The sequence below is a fragment of the Stenella coeruleoalba genome (genome assembly GCF_951394435.1).
Source record: "Stenella coeruleoalba genome assembly, chromosome: 17".
NCBI classification, from domain to species: domain Eukaryota; kingdom Metazoa; phylum Chordata; class Mammalia; order Artiodactyla; family Delphinidae; genus Stenella; species Stenella coeruleoalba.
Window position 1 is genome coordinate 72,181,120 of NC_137163.1, and position 19,589 is coordinate 72,200,708.

Sequence of the window (19,589 nt, forward strand, 5' to 3'; positions counted from 1 at the left end):
CTGTTTATCATACTACTGGTATGAAAAAGTACACTTACAAATTATTATGACACACATTATTGTTAATGTAACAATCAAGATAATATTTTAAAGGAAATGCTGATTTAAATAGTAAATAATGACTTTGGAAATATGTAAACATAACAAAACTTCAAAACAACAGCCTTATGTTTTTGTTTTTCACGCTGAAGTGGGACTTGGCTTCCAGTGTATCTTCATGTACATTTTTAGATAAGTAACATCAGCATGAACACAACTCCAAATGATTAAGTGAAACATTGTTTTAAACATTCTTGTTGTAAAAGCAGAAAAGGGGTTGACTAAGCATGTTAATGCAACAACATACAGAGCAAATCGGTTTCACAGTTTGAATAAATCCTGAAAAGTATATATATCACAAAGGATGGCATCTCTGCATGTCTAAGTGGAAGACTTATTTATAAATAACTGAATGTTTTATTGTGGTGATTCATATTTTGAATTCCTGATCAGATAGCAGACAGTCGCCCAGAGTCTGACCCTTATGTCACTGGTAAAGTCCATTAACAATTCCTGGGAAATAAAAACAGAATCTAATACAATAAAGTCTAAGCTCTCCTTTTTTCTCCTTTGTGCTCAGTCTGGTTTCACTTGCTCATAGGGCGCCACATGCATGGCCCTGCACCTGGTGCTTAGGACCAGAGTTCCTAGTATGAAATGGCTGCACCCAACACCTCAACTAGGAGGACCACGTGCAAAGATGCTGCACCCAACACTTGGATCCGGAGTGCTGTGAGCAGCACATCTGTACTGGACCCGCAAGAACTCTGTCCCCCTCCCCACTGACAAGAGCCGTAGAAAGTAACCCTCACCCCAAAGGCCTTTTGGAGAGTGCTACCTACCTAGGCTTCATTCTCACAGAAGGTCAGAAAAGGCTACCCCGGGAAAGGAAAGAAGCCATCTGCAGCCTTGCCCCTCCTCAAACGAGAAGACAGCTTAGGTGTTTCCTGGGGAGGGCCGGGTTTTGCCACATCTGGAGGCATAACTAAATAGTTAGACCTCCGTATGAGAAGTTGAAAGGAAAGGATGATAGTACTTTTGAATGGAATTCCGAATGCAAAGGAGCCGTCCAAGAATGAAAGAATTACTTCAGGCTCCTGCCCTTGCCCTCCCAGATTTGGCTAAACTCTTTGATCTTCACATTCATGAAAGAAGGGAAATCGCCCTTGGGTATTAGCTCAAAAACTAGGGCCCCTTACTGGGGCGGCTGCTTATTTCTCTAAATAATTAGATCAAACAGCTAGGGGGTGGCCTCCTTGCCTGTGGGCAGTAGCAGCTACCCCCCACCCCAAAAGAGCCTGAAACGTTAACATCTGGTCAGCCAGTCCCTACATGGACCTCACACAGGGTTTAGGCTTTAGTATGTTCCAAGGGAAGAGAATGGTTATCCCCCGAAGGGCAGTTCAATTTCAGGCTATGCTTTTAGACAACACAATGGCTACTATAAAAACCTAATGCTAAAAAGCATGCTAAATCCTGCCACCCTGCTACACACAGAAACGGGGCCCCCCGGAGCACGACTGTATAGAAACCATACACACCACCTATTCCAGTTGCCCAAACCTAGGAAGTGAGCCTCTCCCAAACACCGAAGAGGAAGGTTCACGGACAGGAGCAGTTTTATGAGACAGGGAAAAGGGCTGGTGGGATAAGCAGTAACCTCCCAGACCCAACTCACAGAAGCAAGAAGATTCCCCCCCCAGGGACTTCTGCCCAGAAGTCCCAGCCGATAGCCCTCACCCGAGCCTTAAAGCTCAGGACAGGGAAGATCTTAAATGTTTACACAGACTCTGGTGTGCATACGCTGTCCTAGAGGTACACGCGGCTATCTGGAAGGAAAGAGGGATGCTTACTACGGGGAACAAACACGCGAAGCACGGCTAAGCATATTGAAGCCCTTAGAAGCAGTGCAGCTTCCAGAAAAGGTGGCAGCAATTCCCTGTAAAGGTCGCCAAAAGGGAGGTGCAGAGGTAATAAAGAGAAACAACAAAGGGGACGCAACCGCCAAAAGGGCCGGCCCTAGAACCAGTAACTTGGTAACCACCCCTCAAACCTTGCCGGCCAGAACCCTGCAATCATTCCCCAATCTATACAAAGGAAGCATTAGGCAGAGCCTGAAAACTGGGCTTCAACAGAGATTTAGGAAGCCACGGGTGACTATTTCATGAACGTGGGCGATACTTCTTTTCCCAAACTGCAGCTTGTCCAGCCATCCGGGAGGCTCATCAAGGAACTCACTACGGAAGGGAAACCCTATGTAGTTGGTCAGTTGAGGTCACGGCAACTCCTGGCATGAAAAGTATAATCAGTTGGACAGTTGAGGGATGACGCTGCATCTGCACAATGAACCACCGCAACACCAGACCCTCCAGGGGTCCCCAGATAAGGTCCATTCAAACCAGAGGGACATATCCTGGGGCAGACTGGCAGACTGATTTCACTGTCATGCTGAGCAGTACACATTTTCTGGGTGGACAGAAGCATTTCCTGCTAGAACTGAAATGGCAGGTGAAGTGGCTAAGGCATTACTAAAAGAAACAACCCCCAGGTTTGGGCTCCCAGGATCCCTAGAAAGCGATAATAGTCCAGCATTTGTGTCTCAAGTGGTAATCAAGTGGGAAGGGAGATAATGAGTGCGTGCCCCGGGCATAAAATGGAACTTGCACTCCGCCTGGAGACCCCAATCATTGGGGAAAGTAGAGAGGTCCAATCAGACCCTGAAATGGGCCTTAGCTGAGCTATGTCAGAAAACTCAAGACAACTGGATTAAGTTAGCTCTGAATGCCCTGCGCTGCATGCGGTTACCCCAAGGGATAAGTTAAAGTGAAGTGCATTTGAACTCCTGTACGGTACGCCCACTCCCCAAGCCTGAGCAAAGGGACATCTTAACCCCTTTGAGATGGAGCAACTCAAGTCGCCCTCCAGGTAGGAGAAATCACGAAAGCCCTCACTGCATAGGGTAACCAGGTCTGCCCACACCCATCAACCCGGCCCTGAGCCCCTCCAGCCAGGAGACTGGGTGCACCTAACAACCTGGAAAACCCACAGCCCGCAGGCCCCGCTCCCTCCTAAGTGGGGCGGACCCCACCCAGTGATCCTAACCACCCGTTCCGCTCTGAAGCCGCGGGGCTCACTCCATGGGTGCTTCACACTTGAGGGAAGAGGCCCCCCCACCCCGAGCCCCAACCTCCGGTGAGACAACTTGGGGCCAACAGCCCCCATGACTGCTCCCTCTGACCTGAAGCTTCTCTTCTGAAAAACCACCAGAGTGTGAGCAGGGCACACTCAGACCACATCAGGGCACACTCGCCTACAGGCCGAAGACCTAGAGACCTGCATTTTTAGGAAAAGTTTGACACGTGACCACTATTGTCTTGTTGACATTTGGGCCATGCCTCCTACATTGTCCCGGGTCCCTTGTCTCCAAAGACAAGTAACTGGTGGTTGCTCAGGGAGATGAAGAGTCAGGGCCGAGTCCTGGTGACAACCAGACACCCCTAAAGGCGGCTGGGAGAAGTTCTGCACCTCCACTCAGGGTTCCAACAATGCCTGAAATCAGCAAGAAGCAGTCACAGAAGACGGACCTGCACCCTCACTGCCCCTCAGGAATGAAGAGCAGGCCAAAAGGCATTGGAGCGACACGTCACCAGCCTAACCCATGAACAATTCCCAGGAAATAAAAACAGAAAGTGGGCAGTAAAATCAAGTCTAACCTTTTTCTTTCTCCTTTGTGCTTTGTCTACTTTCCCTTGCTCAGAGGGTGCCGCGTGCAGAGGCCTCACACCCGGCCCTTCAGACCAGAGTTCCTGGTGCAAAACGGCAGCCCCGACACCTCAGCTCCGCGGGCACCTGCAAAAGCGCTGAAGAAACACCACGATTCAAGATGGCGGCGGCCAGAGCAACTAAGCCCGCGAGGCACAGCTACTGAGCCTGCGCACGGAAAGCCCGCGAGGCACAGCTACTGAGCCTGCGCACGGAAAGCCCGCGAGGCACAGCTACTGAGCCTGCGCACGGGAAGCCCGTGAGCCACAGCTACTGAGCCTGCGCGCCTAGAGCCCGTGCTCCGCAGCAAGAGAAGCCACCGCAATGAGAAGCCAGCGCACCGCAATGAAGAGCAGCCCCCGCTCGCCGCAACTAGAGAAAGCCGGTGCGCAGTAACGAAGACCCAACACAGTCAAAAATAAATAAATAAATTTATTTATTTATTAAAAAAAAAGATGGCGGCAGGCCGTGTCCAGAGAGGCTGCACCCCATGAGAACTCCCCCCACCATGAGATTCTTATAAAGCAGCACCTCCCCAGCCTGGAGGAGGGGCAGCGGGACGCTCTAGAGCCGAGCTGGCATCTCTCCATTCTCTGATCAAAGAATAAAACTTTGCTTCAGAACAAAATTCGGTCTTGTTCTATTGGCCCAAACGCTACTGGGCAGAAGGAGCGACTCGGGAGGGTCAGTAATCCTTTCACAACTGTTATTGTCAGCCTATCCAGTTCAAATGTCAGCGAAGTACAAGCTTCTCATGACTCCTGCAGAAGCAGGGTTTGATTGCCTTCCAGATATAAGAGCAGCTTGTGCTGAATTTTGATTTAAGTGATTTAAGTATTTTCTTGTACACAGTATAACTTGTCATTGTAACGAACCTAAACGGTATGATTAAATAAAAAGCCATATCTGTTTTAAATTTACTTCCAACTATAGTCTTCAAATGCATGCTGTTGCTTTAAGTCACTCTCGAAGATTTCTGAATACCTTATGGTTTAGATCTTAGAAAATCTGCCTTGACCAGCACAGATTCTTATAGAATAACTCTAACAAAAACTCCAGTGAGGCCCATTTTGTAAAAAAGGCGTTGATTCAGTTAAGCAGTAAGATATCCCCAGAGGATTTCCTCTAAAACCCTCAGAGGTAGTTTCTGTTTGTTCTACATTATAATCACTGTATAGTTAGAACCTGTCACCACATTTCCCATCAATGGATATATCTATGGACCATACAGTGCGTTTCCTACACTAAGTTCAATACCTGTAAACTAAATTTCTCTTTTATAATGTGTTGTTATTTTATTAATTGCCCCAGTCTTCTATCATATGCATATTATAAAATAATTTGAACTTTACAAATAAAATCATTATGTACACTGTTTTCTGCTTATTTCAATCCATTTTGCATCTCGTAATTTGAATTTGCTTTATTTCCTTCTACGTAACCTAATTTGAGATAGATTGTAACTTAGACTAGAGAAGGTACATCCTGTGGAATTGGCAGCATGCAGCCTGTTTTTCTGCTAGGATTAAGTTCCTCATGGTCACTCCCATTTCCCTGAGATGTTGTCCCTCTTCCAGTCACTTCCTTTGTTGTATCAGACACCACAAACACAGGACCATTGGGCATAGCAGACACTTACTGAAGACTTGAGATAAAAGAGGGCAGGATAGCGCATTATGAATGAGAATTTGACCCAAACATTAGACATCATGATCTTTGACCTTGATCATGGGAATTTATCATTGGTCATTTTTTCCTCTGTCACCATTTTAGTTGCCCTCTTTCAGCATCTCTTTGATTTCATATTTATAATTGAACTGTACTGAACAGGTCTTTACAAATATAATTGGATAACTACACTAAAATATATTTTCTCTGCCATTTTTATGTCATACTACATTCTCCCTCCAATCAACATTTTGGAATAAGCAACTTTTTAAATAAAATGCTTTATCTGTGTAATTAGTTTGCTGCATAGTTTCAATTCAGGAGTATAAATATGAAATGATTATATTTTCTCCGATATCTCCTTTCCTAACTCTTCTGTGTTAGATTCCCTGTCTCAGTTTCTTAGTACATCATGCATATTCTGTACCAACTTTAGCCGTTAAAACTTGGTGGTTAAATACTTGTCTCATGTCTGCTCCCTGGCCAAGCAAACCACACTTGTGGCTTGTGGCTTGAGGGTTTCCTCGCCTACCCATAACTTCCTCCCCCAGACTCTGCCAGCTGGGCAGGGGACAGGATGGAGCAGTGGGTGCTCATCTGAGCCAGACTGAAGTTGGAGGGAGCTTGGGAGGTGATCCTGCTAGCACTCAGGTTCCCTGGTGTCCCTGGGGCTCTTCTGATATGATGGTCTCCAAATTTATGCACTTTGCTCACATGCATCAATAAAAACAACATTTCTTTCTTAATAAACCTATAATTATTTCAATCTATGACAGTTAGGTCACTGTTTGCAGAAGTTAAACCATTGAGAGTAGGCTATGGCTGCTAAACATCAAGTGAAGGCCATGCTGTGCTCCAGAGAAAACCACTTTCCTAGTGTCCAGTGCGATGTGTTCCTGTGCCTTTCGAAAGGCAATTCATACAGGTGGAATTCTTGATGGAGCTTATATAATATAAGGTCATTCTAAAAGAACAATGTGTAGAACAAATAGAACACCAGTAAATGCCTTTAAGATTGTGGATTCTCTTGCTGTGATGTTAATTCATGTATTTAATGGATACACTCCTACTCTTATAGTTGAGAAATTTCAATTAAAAGGAAAATCCAAATGAAGACTTTTAGGCGACATCTGCAATGTCTCATAAGATTACAAAAGGGAACATAATAAACATGTTGATTTGCATGCCACATTGTTTTTCTTAACACAAGGCTATTTATGCCTTCAAGTAGTTTGATACAATAGTAAAGAATACCACCACAAAATTAAATGATAACTGATGAACAGTTAGCCAAAGAGCCTTGTAGGAACAGAGCTTACAATACAAGAATGCAACTCTACTTTCTGAAATATTACAAAGGAAAAAGGAGAGTCACTGAATTGCTATACAAATTTGCCTCCGTAACTCATTTGACAAGAATCACTTATAGGCAGATCTAAAAAATTTCTCTTTGCACAGAGACAGTTTGCTATTGATACATGAGAAATTGTGGGTAAAGGCTTTAGAGTGGCCTTGACCAGGAGAGGCACCAGGGTACCTGTGTATTTGATTTGTGGTTTGACTGGTGTGGCAGTCTCAGAACACCCACAAGAGACTAGGTCTCTCACACTGAAGGAGAAAGGCTGAGAATGCAGGGGAAGCAGAATGATGAGGAAATCAAACCAATTATGTTGGGGAGGATGGAAAAAAGGATTGGCTGAAGCCTGAGCAGCCAGCTTGGACCATAAGGTAACCTGGAGCAGACAAGTCATTGGTTAGGATAACAGAACAGAAAGATAGCAGGAGAGCCTGGGACCTTCTGTCTCTGTGAAGCTGTGACATCGTATCCAGACTGACTCGCTATTGGATTTCTTGTATATGAGAGAATGTCTTGTAAGCCATGGTTTTGGGGCTTTTCTGTGGTGCATTTCTATAGAATGGAAAGCATAGACAATTTAGTAAATAATAACGATAGAATGTGAAAGTGTTATAATAAGGGAATTCTCTTGGACTTCTGAGTACATAAAGCAGGAGTGTTAAAACCAAAGATGAGCAAAGGTCTCCCAGAGGAAAACATGATGAGTTTATAAGTTGCTGTGTTTAAGAACCAAGAGAGGGCTTCCCTGGTGGCACAGTGGTTAAGAATCCGCCTGCCAACACAGGGGACATGGGTTTGAGCCTTGGTCAGGCATGATCCCACATGCCGCGGAGCAACTAAGTCCGTGTGCCACAACTACTGAACCTGCGCTCTAGAGCCTGTGAGCCACAACTACTGAGCCCACGTGCCTAGAGCCCGTGCTCCACAAGAAGAGAAGCCACCGCAATGAGAAGCCCACGCACATCCCCAGTCTCGGCAACTAGAGAAGGCCTGGGCGCAGCAACGAAGACCCAATGCAGGCAAAAATAAATAAATTTATTTTAAAAAAAGAACCAAGAGAATACAGCCTTAATAATTCATAGTTAATGCTGATATTCACATATGAGGACAACGTTTATGACCAACCACATGTAGGAAAAGCAGTTTTTTCCTATCCCTTGTGATGGATTTGTGTTGATCTGTCCATCTCCATCCTCCACTTTTTCCAGATTCTTCTTTTACCTGTAGTTATACTTGTGACTGCATACGATCATGAATCAGAATGCGGATCACTGTCCTTCCAAGGTGGTCTTGAAGAGAAATGCTCTAAACAAAACTGCAGAGCTACGATGTTATAGACCAGGGCAACTGTGACATGCTTCTTGCGGGGGATCCTTCTAAGGTGCCCTGCAGTTAATCTTGTTGAGCAAATATAGATAAATGTGCTTTTCAACTATAAGACTCCTTTATAGCCCCTCTGTATTATTTAGCTTAGAGCCAGTATTGATCAAAAGCACGTTTCAAGGAAGGGCAAATATGCTTCTGGAAAAATCCCCTTAAAAAAGTATACTGCTAGAAAAAATAGTGTTAAGATGTCTTTTCAGAACAAAGTACTACATCCCTAAACTTATTTTAGGAACAAAATTCTATTTGAGCTATTTGAGCTAATCTAGCCCTGTTCCTAGAACAATGTGCAATGGTATAATAGCACAATTTCCTAATGGGCCATCTGATGTTTTAGGTTGTACATATAATTCATCATTTTATTTTTGCCCTATAATGATACAATTAATGGAGAACAAACTCCTCTGTGTTTGAAACATTAGGAGGCACTGTTAGTCTGAGAAAACAGCCTGCTCTACTTCCGAGCAGCATAGGACAGCAAAAGCCCTGAGTAGTGTCTTGTGCTCAACATGAACTGAGATACTGAAACAGGAGGTGTAGTTATTTTTCCTGCTTATGGTTTTAATTTTACATTTGAAGACAATAGAAACCATCGGGTGGAAAATGTCACCTCCGTATAAAAGATAGAATTCCAGGTCCCTAAAATCAATGACTGTCAATCAGAACACAGACACTGGGTGATCTGATGAATAATTTAAGACTGATTTGTTAACTGGGCAGAACTGAAGTTAGCCATGCAGGGAGACACATTGTCAATTGCCAGCAATTTACTACGTTTTTGAAAACCACAGGCAGCAATTTACAGAAAAGATTAGGCCAGTTACTGTATATGTGTGACATTTTCTTGATTTAAGCTGTCAATCTGGAAAGCTGTTCACTGACAACTGGCGTTGGAATGAGGTTATAACGTTTATGAAGAACTGCTTTTACCTGAGAATGTCTATATTTCTGCCCTGGGGGACTCCTGAATGCACACCTCCTGCAAATGAGCGCTGTCAGAGAGGGTGAGTCACCTGCTCTGGGACCATTAAGCACCTTCGCATCACTCAGTGCTCTAATGCACTTGTCCCCTAGAAAGCATGGTGATGGGTTTGTTTCTTAGAGCTGATACTGTTTCAAAGAAAACACTATTAATGCATTTTATTTAGTTTAAGCTATCTCAATAGATATAACTACTTTAATCCTGCACCAGAATTCTTATTTTTTTTTTAGTTGTTTTCAAAAGAATATGGTATGAGCAAAGTAGAAAATTACCCCCTGGACACCACAGTAATAATTGCTGCAGGTAAGATCCACTGATGTATGATAAAATTAATGGGCAAACCTTTAAGGACAAACAGGTTACCTGCATAGCCTCAAAGTGTCTACCCCCAAACATTTACTAATTACTTTGTAGGTTTTAACCTATGTCCACAAATTTCTTTATATTCCCCTCCACTCCAGGAGGTGAAAGTCAATTTTCCTTCCTATCAGTATGGACTGGATTTAATGACGTGCTTCCAAAGAACAGAACATGAAAAGGGGGAAATGGTAACTTTACAGTGGAGAAATCTTATCAGACAGAACCTTAACCAAATGACTCAGGTTAGTGTCACCAAAGACAAGCCATGTTGGTATAATGTACCTCCTGATATGATGTGATGAGCAGGGCACTTCACCTCTGTGATATCCTTCCCCCAAATTCATAATCCTAGTCTAATTACGAGGAAACATCAGAAAAACCCAAATGAAGGACATTCTACAAAATATCCAATGTTCTTCAAAAGTCTCTATGCCACATTCATAAAATATCAAGTAAAGATTAAAACAACTGTCCCAGATTGGAGGTGCAACTAAGTTAACTAAATAAAACTTGGTATCTTAGGTTGGATCCTGGAACCAAAAACATTTAAACAGGTATTAGTGGAAAAATTGGTTCAATACAAATAAAGTCTCTGGCTTTGTTAATAGAATTTTACCAATATTATTTTAGCTTGATAAAGGTATCATACTTATGAAAGTTGTTAACATCAGTAGAAACTGAGTGAAGGTATATGAGAATCCTCTGTAAAACCTTTGAAACTTGCTCTGTATCTAAAACTATTTCAGTACAAAAAGTGAAAAAAAAAATAAAAAGAAGAAAATGGTCAATGGACTTTATACGTGGCACTAAGTTCCCCAAAAGATAAGTCCTAACACTCAATGCCTCAGAATGTAACCTTATTGGAAATAGGATCCTTACATATGTGATCAGTTAAGATGGGGTTATAGTGAAGTAGGGTGGGGCCTTATTTAATGGGACTAGTGTCCTTTTAAGAAGGCACACAGACATACACACGCAAGGGACGGGGGCAGAGATGAGAGTGCCGCAGTTTCAAGCCAAGGGACATGAGGACTACTGACCTCCACAGGAAGCTAGGAAGCTGCAAGGAAGTTTCTTTTTCCTCACAGGTTTCAGCGGGAGCATAGCTCTGCAGACACCTTGATTTTGGACTTTCCAGCCTCCAGAATTGTGAGACTTTTTTATTGTTTTAAAGCATCCAGTTTGTGGTACTTTGTTTCATTAGGAAACTAATACAGCTGCAAACTAGAGTAAACTTCTGATCTCGTTTTTTATTAGCATGAACTATTTTGATCTGTTTCTTATTGATATTAAAGTTTTCCTTGAATTTTAAAGAAGCTACATTGCCAGTAGAAACTGTAAACTACAAGATGTCCTGAAGGTGCTGGCTACTCAAAGAGCATTTATGGGACAAAGATTTCATAATTCAAATGCAATTGGGAGTACAACCTGGTTTTGATCATTTCTCTGTGCTTTAGAATAAAATAAATTTAGTATACATTTCTAAATTTATTCTCAGGGTTTACATTAATTTATTAAATTCTTCAATATTTCCTAGGAAGTTTAAACCTTGTAAACCAGGGTGCTTATTATAATTCCTACGCTGAAATTGCATATGCCAATTCACATTTAAAATACAAGCTGAAGTTTTGTTTTCCATACGAGAAACAAGCCAACATGTCCTTCTTGTTTAGTAGCAAACTATATCTGAACATTGACACTTACAACTTCTGCTGTATTATACCTTTTATCATTCAACTCTGATACTTTGCTTCCATCCTTCTTTTCCTCTGAATTTTTTCTCCAACGGGAAAAGAAAGAAGACTGTTTAAAAAATTACTTTTTTATCTTTGATCTCAATTTTCAGAGTTAAATGTAAAATGGTTAGATTTGATGGTAGAAGTTAAACACTGAAGTAATTTGTGAATAGAAATTATTATTCAGCAATTATCCTGAGACTAGTCAGGTTTTTTAATTTGTGATTGCAAAAGACAGTTATTTGTTGAAAACAAATCAGCAGAGTTGACATTACACTGTACAAGGTAAGTGGACAGACAAAACGAATATGAATGGACTGGGGATTTTTGGTCTACTTTTAAAATACTATTTTGAAGACTGACAAATTCAGCTCTAAACTACCTCAGCTGTCATTTTTATTTTGTCCTGTAAGGCTTATCATGACAGAATTCAGATTTTACATTACTGACATACTCTTACATTAGGTAAGAACTCACCATGATTTTGGAATGGCAATTGGCAATTTCATTCAATTTTTCCCTTTAACTTAATAATATAATACCAAGCATCTACAATGATAGCTAACAAAGCTTACATTTCCATTCCCTTAAGTTTTTTTAGTCCCTTACAATAGCAAATATATTCAAAATTATTACAAATAGAAAAGTATTCTAAAATTCTGTATACATACCTTATTTTGGAGACTAACTGGTTAAATCATATACTTTTATTGTGTATACTTTCCTTAAAAATTTAGAGTAGCCATAATGTAAAAAAAAAAAAGTTATTTCAGAGGGGTAGTGTTGGCTTATTTAGAGACAACCTGAGCCTCTTCCATGCCTAATTTCTTAACCTTCCAAATCCTACTTACGCATCACTTTACCTGTGCCTACCTGTATGTTGAATCTGATTATGCTATGCTTTGGCAAAGGTTGGCTCACTGCCTCTGACCAGCTGCTCTGCCTCTGCAGGTAGATTCAATGTCCTATTGGTCTTTATAATCTTGGGACATATCAAGTGGTTGGCACAGAGAGGACATCTAATAAAGTCAGAATCCCATCTTAAAGTTATATGCCAAATGTATAACATGGTTATACAATCATGGGTATAGAAGCATAGAACACGAAAAAGACAAGCACAGTGTCATTCTTAGAACATATTGGAAAAGCTACTTATATTTCACGCCCAGGGGACTGAGGTTCTTCATCAGATGGTCTTTCAGATAATGCTCCTTTTCTCAGACGCAATACCCTTCATCTTAAAAACAAGCCATCATATAAAATTTTTAAATGTACATTTTAGAACATTTAGTCTTCACATTTTATATATATGTATGTTTGTGCACGTGTGTGTACAGTTTAATATATTATTAGCCTTTTTTTCTAATGAAATTCCTATTACTGATGAACTTTAGGAAACATGTGTGTTCCCGCAAAATCCATTGTAAAGTGCTGAGCCAGGGCCTAAAATGACACCCAGCTTCCTTTTGAGTACACTAAAGTGAATTTTAAACTGCTTTATTCTTTTCAGTTCTGTAAGTCTGAAAATATATTCTATTAGATTGAAACAGAATTTGAAGAGGCAAGTACGCACGAATACAGTTTTGGTACGAAATTCTTAATTAGGAAATAGGATTTAAATGGCCCGGAAAGATTACGACAGAGAGAATAAATTCACACCCTTATTGGGATGTAAATTCTACTAAAATTTAATTAAAACACATCCTTGTCAGTTTCTTCCTATCCGAGGGGAAATGTTTCATTTCTTTCTCATCCTGCAGTGGGAGGCCCAGGACCTGAGGCAGAATGGCCCTCAGCCACAGGAGCAGAGCAGGGCAGCTCCTGAAGGATTCTTAGATGGTATGCACCAAGGCTGCAAAATGCGTGGCCTGTGAGCCTTCCTCTCCTAATTTCAAATTGTCATTCTGCCACCTAATAGCTGGGTGTCTGAGCAAGTTACCTAACTTCCCTGAGCTTCAGTTTCTGCTTCTGTAAAAATTAGTTCAAACCTCACAGGATTACTGTGGGCACCGCTCTTCGAGGGATAAAGTTTATTATATAGCAAATCTTTGTTGTTCTTGTTTTACAATATTTGAGAAATTAAAAATAAAATCATTTCTGAGTATATACATTCCTACTCTTCCTATTCGCCATGTAATTGTCTCTTTGATTATTTATTCTTTGTTTCTATGACCACTTTCATTTCTCATCATTCCAGGGAAATGAATGCCCTAATCAACGCTAGACTTCTATTTTGAAAACCTCACATTTTTGGATGGGGGTTCCAAGTGTAAAAACATCGAATCTACATCCATAGTCCTGACTTTTCTGTGAAGTCTCATATTTCTTGCAATGGGAAAAACAGCAATGCTTGAATTCCTTGTCATCAATGAAAATTAAGTGGCCACTTGCATCATCTCTAGCTTTGCTGTTTTCCATCTGCCCTCTGCCTTTGAACAATTCGAACCAGCCGTGAGTTCCTTGGGAACAGGGACTGCTGCTTTCATCTCTGTCCATACAACCTGAGCTCAGTGGTAGGGGTCAATAAATAGTTGTCAAATAAGAGAGTGAATGAATGATTGAAGAATGAAGAGTTTTTCTGGTCAAAAAGGGTAAAGAAGGGAAATAAAACTAATAATCAAAGGTATCACTAATTGTTTTCCTCTTTAGATAAAAATAAAATTGTTTGGGGCTGGGGAATTGTGATTGGGAATGCCAAGTTTTCAATTCTATTAATAATTAACTTATCTCTAGTACCCATTTCTCAATCTGTGACATAGCTATCCCCCAAATATTTTATATCATCACAAGGGTTTCTTGAGATGACCTCAAGAAATAGAAATATAGGGTTTACCTATTTCAAAAATTCCAGACTCAAATAAGTCAGCATCTAAAGGGACATAAGAATACACATGCTCATGCATTGACTCAAACACAAACACACATGAGCCACCATCTTACCCATCGTGATGCTATCCTTCCTTGCCAACCAGTACTAGAGTATTTTCCTGCCTATGAAAGATGAAATATGCAGTAGTTAAGATCAGCTTTTAAAATATAAATCGCTCAGAAATGTTGAAGTCATGTCCTTATAAGTTCTAAGAAAAAAATCTTAGCCTAAATAAAAAGTGCTCTCTTTAAGACCAAGTTTAAGTATATGTAGATCATGACTTCACGGTACACTCCACCCAGCTACTTTCTTTTCAAGTTCATGTAGAATATTCACTGAGAGATTCTATTCTGGACATTCAAAGAAGTCTCAGCAAGTTTAAGAAGGTAAAAGTCAGGGCTTCCCTGGTGGCGCAGTGGTTGAGAGTCCGCCTGCCGATGCAGGGGACATGGGTTCGTGCCCCGGTCCGGGAAGATCCCACATGCCACGAAGCGGCTGGGCCCGTGAGCCATGGCCGCTGAGCCTGCGTGTCCGGAACCTGTGCTCCGCAACGGGAGAGGCCATGACAGTGAGAGGCCTGCGTACCGCGAGGAAAAAAAAAAAAAATCATGCCAAGTATGTTTTCTACACAAAAGAGAAATAAACTAGAAATCAGTAACAGAAGTTTATCTGAAAAATCCCAAGTATTTGGAAATTCGACAATATCCTAAATATTATGAGTCAAAGAAGAAATCAGAAGAGAAATAAATATTTTTAAATTAATGAAAATGAAAACACAACATACCACAATTTGTGAAAAGTAGGTAAAGCAATGCTCGAAGGAAATTGAGAGTATTCAGTGCCTATATTGGAATAGAAGAAGTACCTCAAGTCAGTAGTCCACTTTAAGAAGCTAGAGGAAAAAAGAAGTCAATTATACCTAACATAAACAGAAGGAAAGAAATCATGAAGATAAGCATGACAATAATTATTCAGTAAAACGTAAGGATGTACCATTTTGCTGTAACTTTTACTGTGACTCTCAGTTTATATGACATGATATGTTACCTGTTGTCTGGGGATATTTTTTCTTCATGTTATTCTTTAGTGTCTTAAATTATTTGATCAATGAAGCAAAATTAAAAACATTTATTGGATAGTTGTGGTCCTTAATACATAAGGAAGATCTCTGTAAACTGAAAAGCACAATAAGATGTGAAGTGATTTTTTTTTTGGCTATCTGTAACAATAGCCTAAGGGTCACCACTAGTAATTGAAATTCTGTGCATTACAAATTATTCAGAATTCTGCATTCTTTTTAATTATCAATAAATCAATATTTCCATATCAATGTGATGGACGTTATGGAATGAATGTTTGTGTCCCCCCAAAATTCGTACATTGAAGCCCTAACCCCCAGTGTAGCTATATTTGGACATGGGGGTCTCTAAAGAAGTGATTAAGATTAAATGAGGTTATATATATATATATATATCTCCATTCTTTTTCAGATTCTTTTCCATGTAGGTTATCACAGAATATTGAGTAGAGTTCCCTGTGCTCTACAGTAAGTCCTTATTAGTTATCTATTTTATAGATAGTCATGTGTATATGTTAATCCCAGTCTCCTAATTTATCACCTCCCCCTTGGCTGATTCACTTTGCTGTACATGCGAAACCAACACAACATTGTAAAGCAACTATACTCCAACAGAAATTTAAAAAAAAAACAAGATTAAATGAGGCCATAAGGATGGGGCACTAATTCAGAAGAGTCCTTATAAGAAGAAACAATGCAGAGCTCTCTCGCTCTCGCGCGCGCGCTCTCTCTCTCTCTCTCTCTCTCTCTCTCTCTCTCTGTGTGTGTGTGTGTGTGTGTCTCGCCAGGAAGAGCAGCCTTACCAGAAGCCAACCCTGCCAGAACCTTGATCTTAGACTTTCCAGCCTCCAGACTTTGAGAAACTAAATTTCCATTGTTTTAAGCCACCCAGTGCATGATGTTTTGCTATGCCAAACCCAGCTAACTAGTAAAAATATTAACAACTAAGTTGAGTTTTTATAGTACACCATAGTTCTAAACATTTTGCTAAGACTCTTCTATTCTAGTGGGACTGGTGTGCAGTGTTTAATCATATTAGGTAAAAAGCATTAAAAAAATTCATCCCAAATCATTGTGGCCTGATTTGTGCAGGCACCAGGAGAAATCAAGTACAAGCAGCCAGGTTGAGGCCATGCTCACCAGCGATGGACCAGATGCCTGTAACATCTCTGTTCCCAAACGTCAAGGTCAGAGATCCTGAAGCTTCACTGGGCTAGAAAGCAAGGGAACCTGAGCCAGCAGCTATTGTCCCCTCCCCTCTCTTGTTCATCGAGGGTTGCCAGGTCCCCTCTCAGGACCACCAGGCATAGGTGTGCTGGTGGGGCAGGTCATGACCAGGCAGGTGGCCTGGTAGGAAGTTCCTGGTGGACGCAGGGAACCTTGTCATCTCAGGCTCATCAAATCCACCTGGCATCAGTTAGCGACCACAGTCAGGCCAACTATGCCTTTTAGCAATTACCCAAACTGCCGTTCCTCTTAGGTGGTTATCTTTCACTCAGTAGATATTTGCTGTGCAAGATGGCACAGGAAATTAAATTTTGAACAATAAAGTCATCAAACTCAGACCCTCATGTAAAGGTGGTTTTCAGTCTGTCAGGTAATGGTCACGTACACCACAAGTATGATACACCACAGAGGGCGAGCAATGCTTTAGACAGACAGCACAGAGAGGGAAAGCCCAGTGTTTATCTCTTTCTCTGGACCTCTTTGAGGTAATGTCACAGCCACTCTCCTGCTCCCAGAGGCTGGGATAATTCAAGTGTTGAGATGAATTCACAACATGGATGGAGGTAATTAGGCTTTCGCTGTAGTCCGTTTGGTATCGGGTAACTCTGTTCAAGATGCTCAGAGCTGTGAGCCTCAACACTGACTGATGTGAAAAAGCCTCCTACCATCTTAAGAAAAGTGCTCAAATGAGCCCATTTTGTGGCTAATGCATTTCCCGTGTCTCACAGGTCCCCCGTGCTGACTCAGTGACACTAATGGTAGCTTTTATCCCCTTTTCCACTGTACACCGTGTATTGCCTTGACAGGTGGTAACGCCGAGCACATTTTATTTTCCCTGTAGTTACATTCAGATGTACGTCTGGGCCTTGTTATTCTGGTTTTGTTTTTAAATGAGAGAGGAGACAATTTGTTTGCCTTTTTTTCCTTTCGCCTTGAATAACAGCTTTATTTGCTTTAAAGTACCCACACACAAAAAGCACTTTTTCCTGCTGCTCAGGGGAAACTATACTCTGAGAAAGAATCCCGTGCAAGAGAGGAGTTTCTCAGATATCCACATGGGGACAGAAATAGGGAGTTTGCATTTATTAATTGCCTCTTGCATGTTAGCCTCAGTACTTACCACCCGGGCCCTTTGGTTCTTAATCTTCTGCCTACCAGACTTCGGGACTGAGTTCCTAAAACCTGCTGTAGAGCTTCTCCCCAACAGAAGGGCCCATAGTGCTTGCCTGGGTCTCCCTGACAGCTGCACTGGGTCTTTGATTTCCCTGACTCACTATACGCCAGCCTCCTCCTGTCCCATCACATTCTTGGCCATGGTCCCACAAAGGCTGACCTGTCGATCCAAGCTATAAATTTTGTAAATAAAGCTGCACGATCTCATGCCCTTGAGTTGATCTTATCAGCAATACTGTAATTAAAAGTGGGGTCTAGCCGCTCATCGCTCAAAAGCCAATAAAGAGGCAAGGTTGGTGGAAAGGAAAGTTTGCTTTAATTTGGATGCCGGCAACCAGGGGAAGGGCGGACTCCTGTCCAAAGGCCGACTCCCTCCACTGCCAATCAGGGGGCAAGAGCTTTTATAGACAGAGGGAGGGGGCTCCATGCAGAAACAGCACAGGCAGCTCTGACAGTCTTCTTGAAATCGGTCACGTGGTGGTCTGATCAGCGTCATCTTGATTGTTTTAGGTACAGTTAATCTTCAGTTCCAGGGTCGGTTTGTTTCCATTTCCTTGAGGCCAGTTCTCAGAATTGTGGCAGCTTGTGTCATGGCTACAGTCTGCTCATCACGTAGTTAACTTCTTCTACCCGGGGAGGGTTTCAATATCCATAAGACAGTTCACAGGATACGGCTCAGAATCTTATCTATAGCCCTTGAGGAGGAATTAAGGGTCCTTGACTTTGCTTAATGACTAAACTGTTATTATTTAGTCTTATTGGACTGTTTTCCTTTGCTTCTGCATTTTCTCACTTCTCTGATTAAACTTATTCTTTGGCTAAAGTTTTTCCGCAGACAAAAGGCAGGCAGAGGACATGGGGGGCAAGGACCACAGGGTCCTGCTCCGTTTCAATACCACCAGTGATTCAGTGAGCATGAGCTTGATATTTCAAGTAGAAAAACATGAGTCAAAGATTTGTTAGTGTCATAGGTCATGCATGTCCCATGGAAACAAGATGCTGAGGCAGAGATCTGCTGCAAGAAGTTGATTGGGAAGTGCTTTCAGAATTAACACCCCTGAGGGATGAAGGAAGTAGAACTGATCAGACAGAATGTGTTGGATTTTTTTGCTACCATAAGAAACTGACTTTAAAATAACTATTTTTTGTTTTTAAAATATAATATATAACATATAAATTATCTACTTAGGACCTCGGAAACAATTGTTGTTAGATAAATTGCAGCTATTATGATAGGACATACTGTGGTATAAGCCCAATTGTTTACTTGGCTCTTTTGCTAAACAACTGTAACTTACAGGACAAGATACTGTATGATCCATCATTTTATGCTTAGCTCCCAGAACAGTACCTGGCATGAAGCAGTCTGCTTAATGCTTGTTGATTGGGTAGTTTTTTGATCAAGTGGCTAACAGAATACATGAATGAATGATTTCATTTCCAGTCCTAATTCTTAACTTAGGTCTCCTCTTATAAGCCTTCTATGATATCTTCTCAATAGGACTCTCAAAACTTACCTGCCCACTACAAGTTCCTCATTCCAGCTGGACTGGTCTCCTCATTTCCTCCAATCTAAAAATATTGTAATTTAATCTCACTCCACACCTTCTTTCATGGCCTCCCTCCTTCCCTCCCCATCCAAATCCAATCCAGGTATCAAGATCCAGGTTGAGTCCCACCTACTCATGAAGACTTTCCAACTCACTGCTCTCGCCAGAAGTTTGTGTATTTTAAATTCTCATTTTCCTACCATCGGCAACACTCATTTTGCACTCTGATATAATAACTTGTGCTGTTTGTGTTTTATGTTGTTAATCATAATGCAATCAGTTGTTTCTAAGCTCTTTTAAGGCAAGAAGTACATCTCATACCCTCTTGCATCTATTCTGAGTTTTTTTCCCCACATTTCAAAAACTCTGAAATCAGAATGCATTTTACAATCAATGGCAATTAAA

At 41.4% G+C, this 19,589-nt stretch overlaps 1 long non-coding RNA gene across 3 annotated transcripts in view; it reads right to left on the reverse strand.

Annotated features, from left to right (window-relative positions):
• LOC307175927 overlaps positions 1 to 3,916 on the reverse strand; it is a 147,010-nt gene extending 143,094 nt beyond the window's left edge. For all 3 annotated transcript variants that reach the window (XR_013824553.1, XR_013824554.1, XR_013824555.1), the window contains exon 1: positions 3,753 to 3,916. This is a non-coding gene — a long non-coding RNA (uncharacterized lncRNA). The remainder of the gene's footprint in view (positions 1 to 3,752) is intronic.
• Positions 3,917 to 19,589: the final 15,673 nt, after the last annotated feature.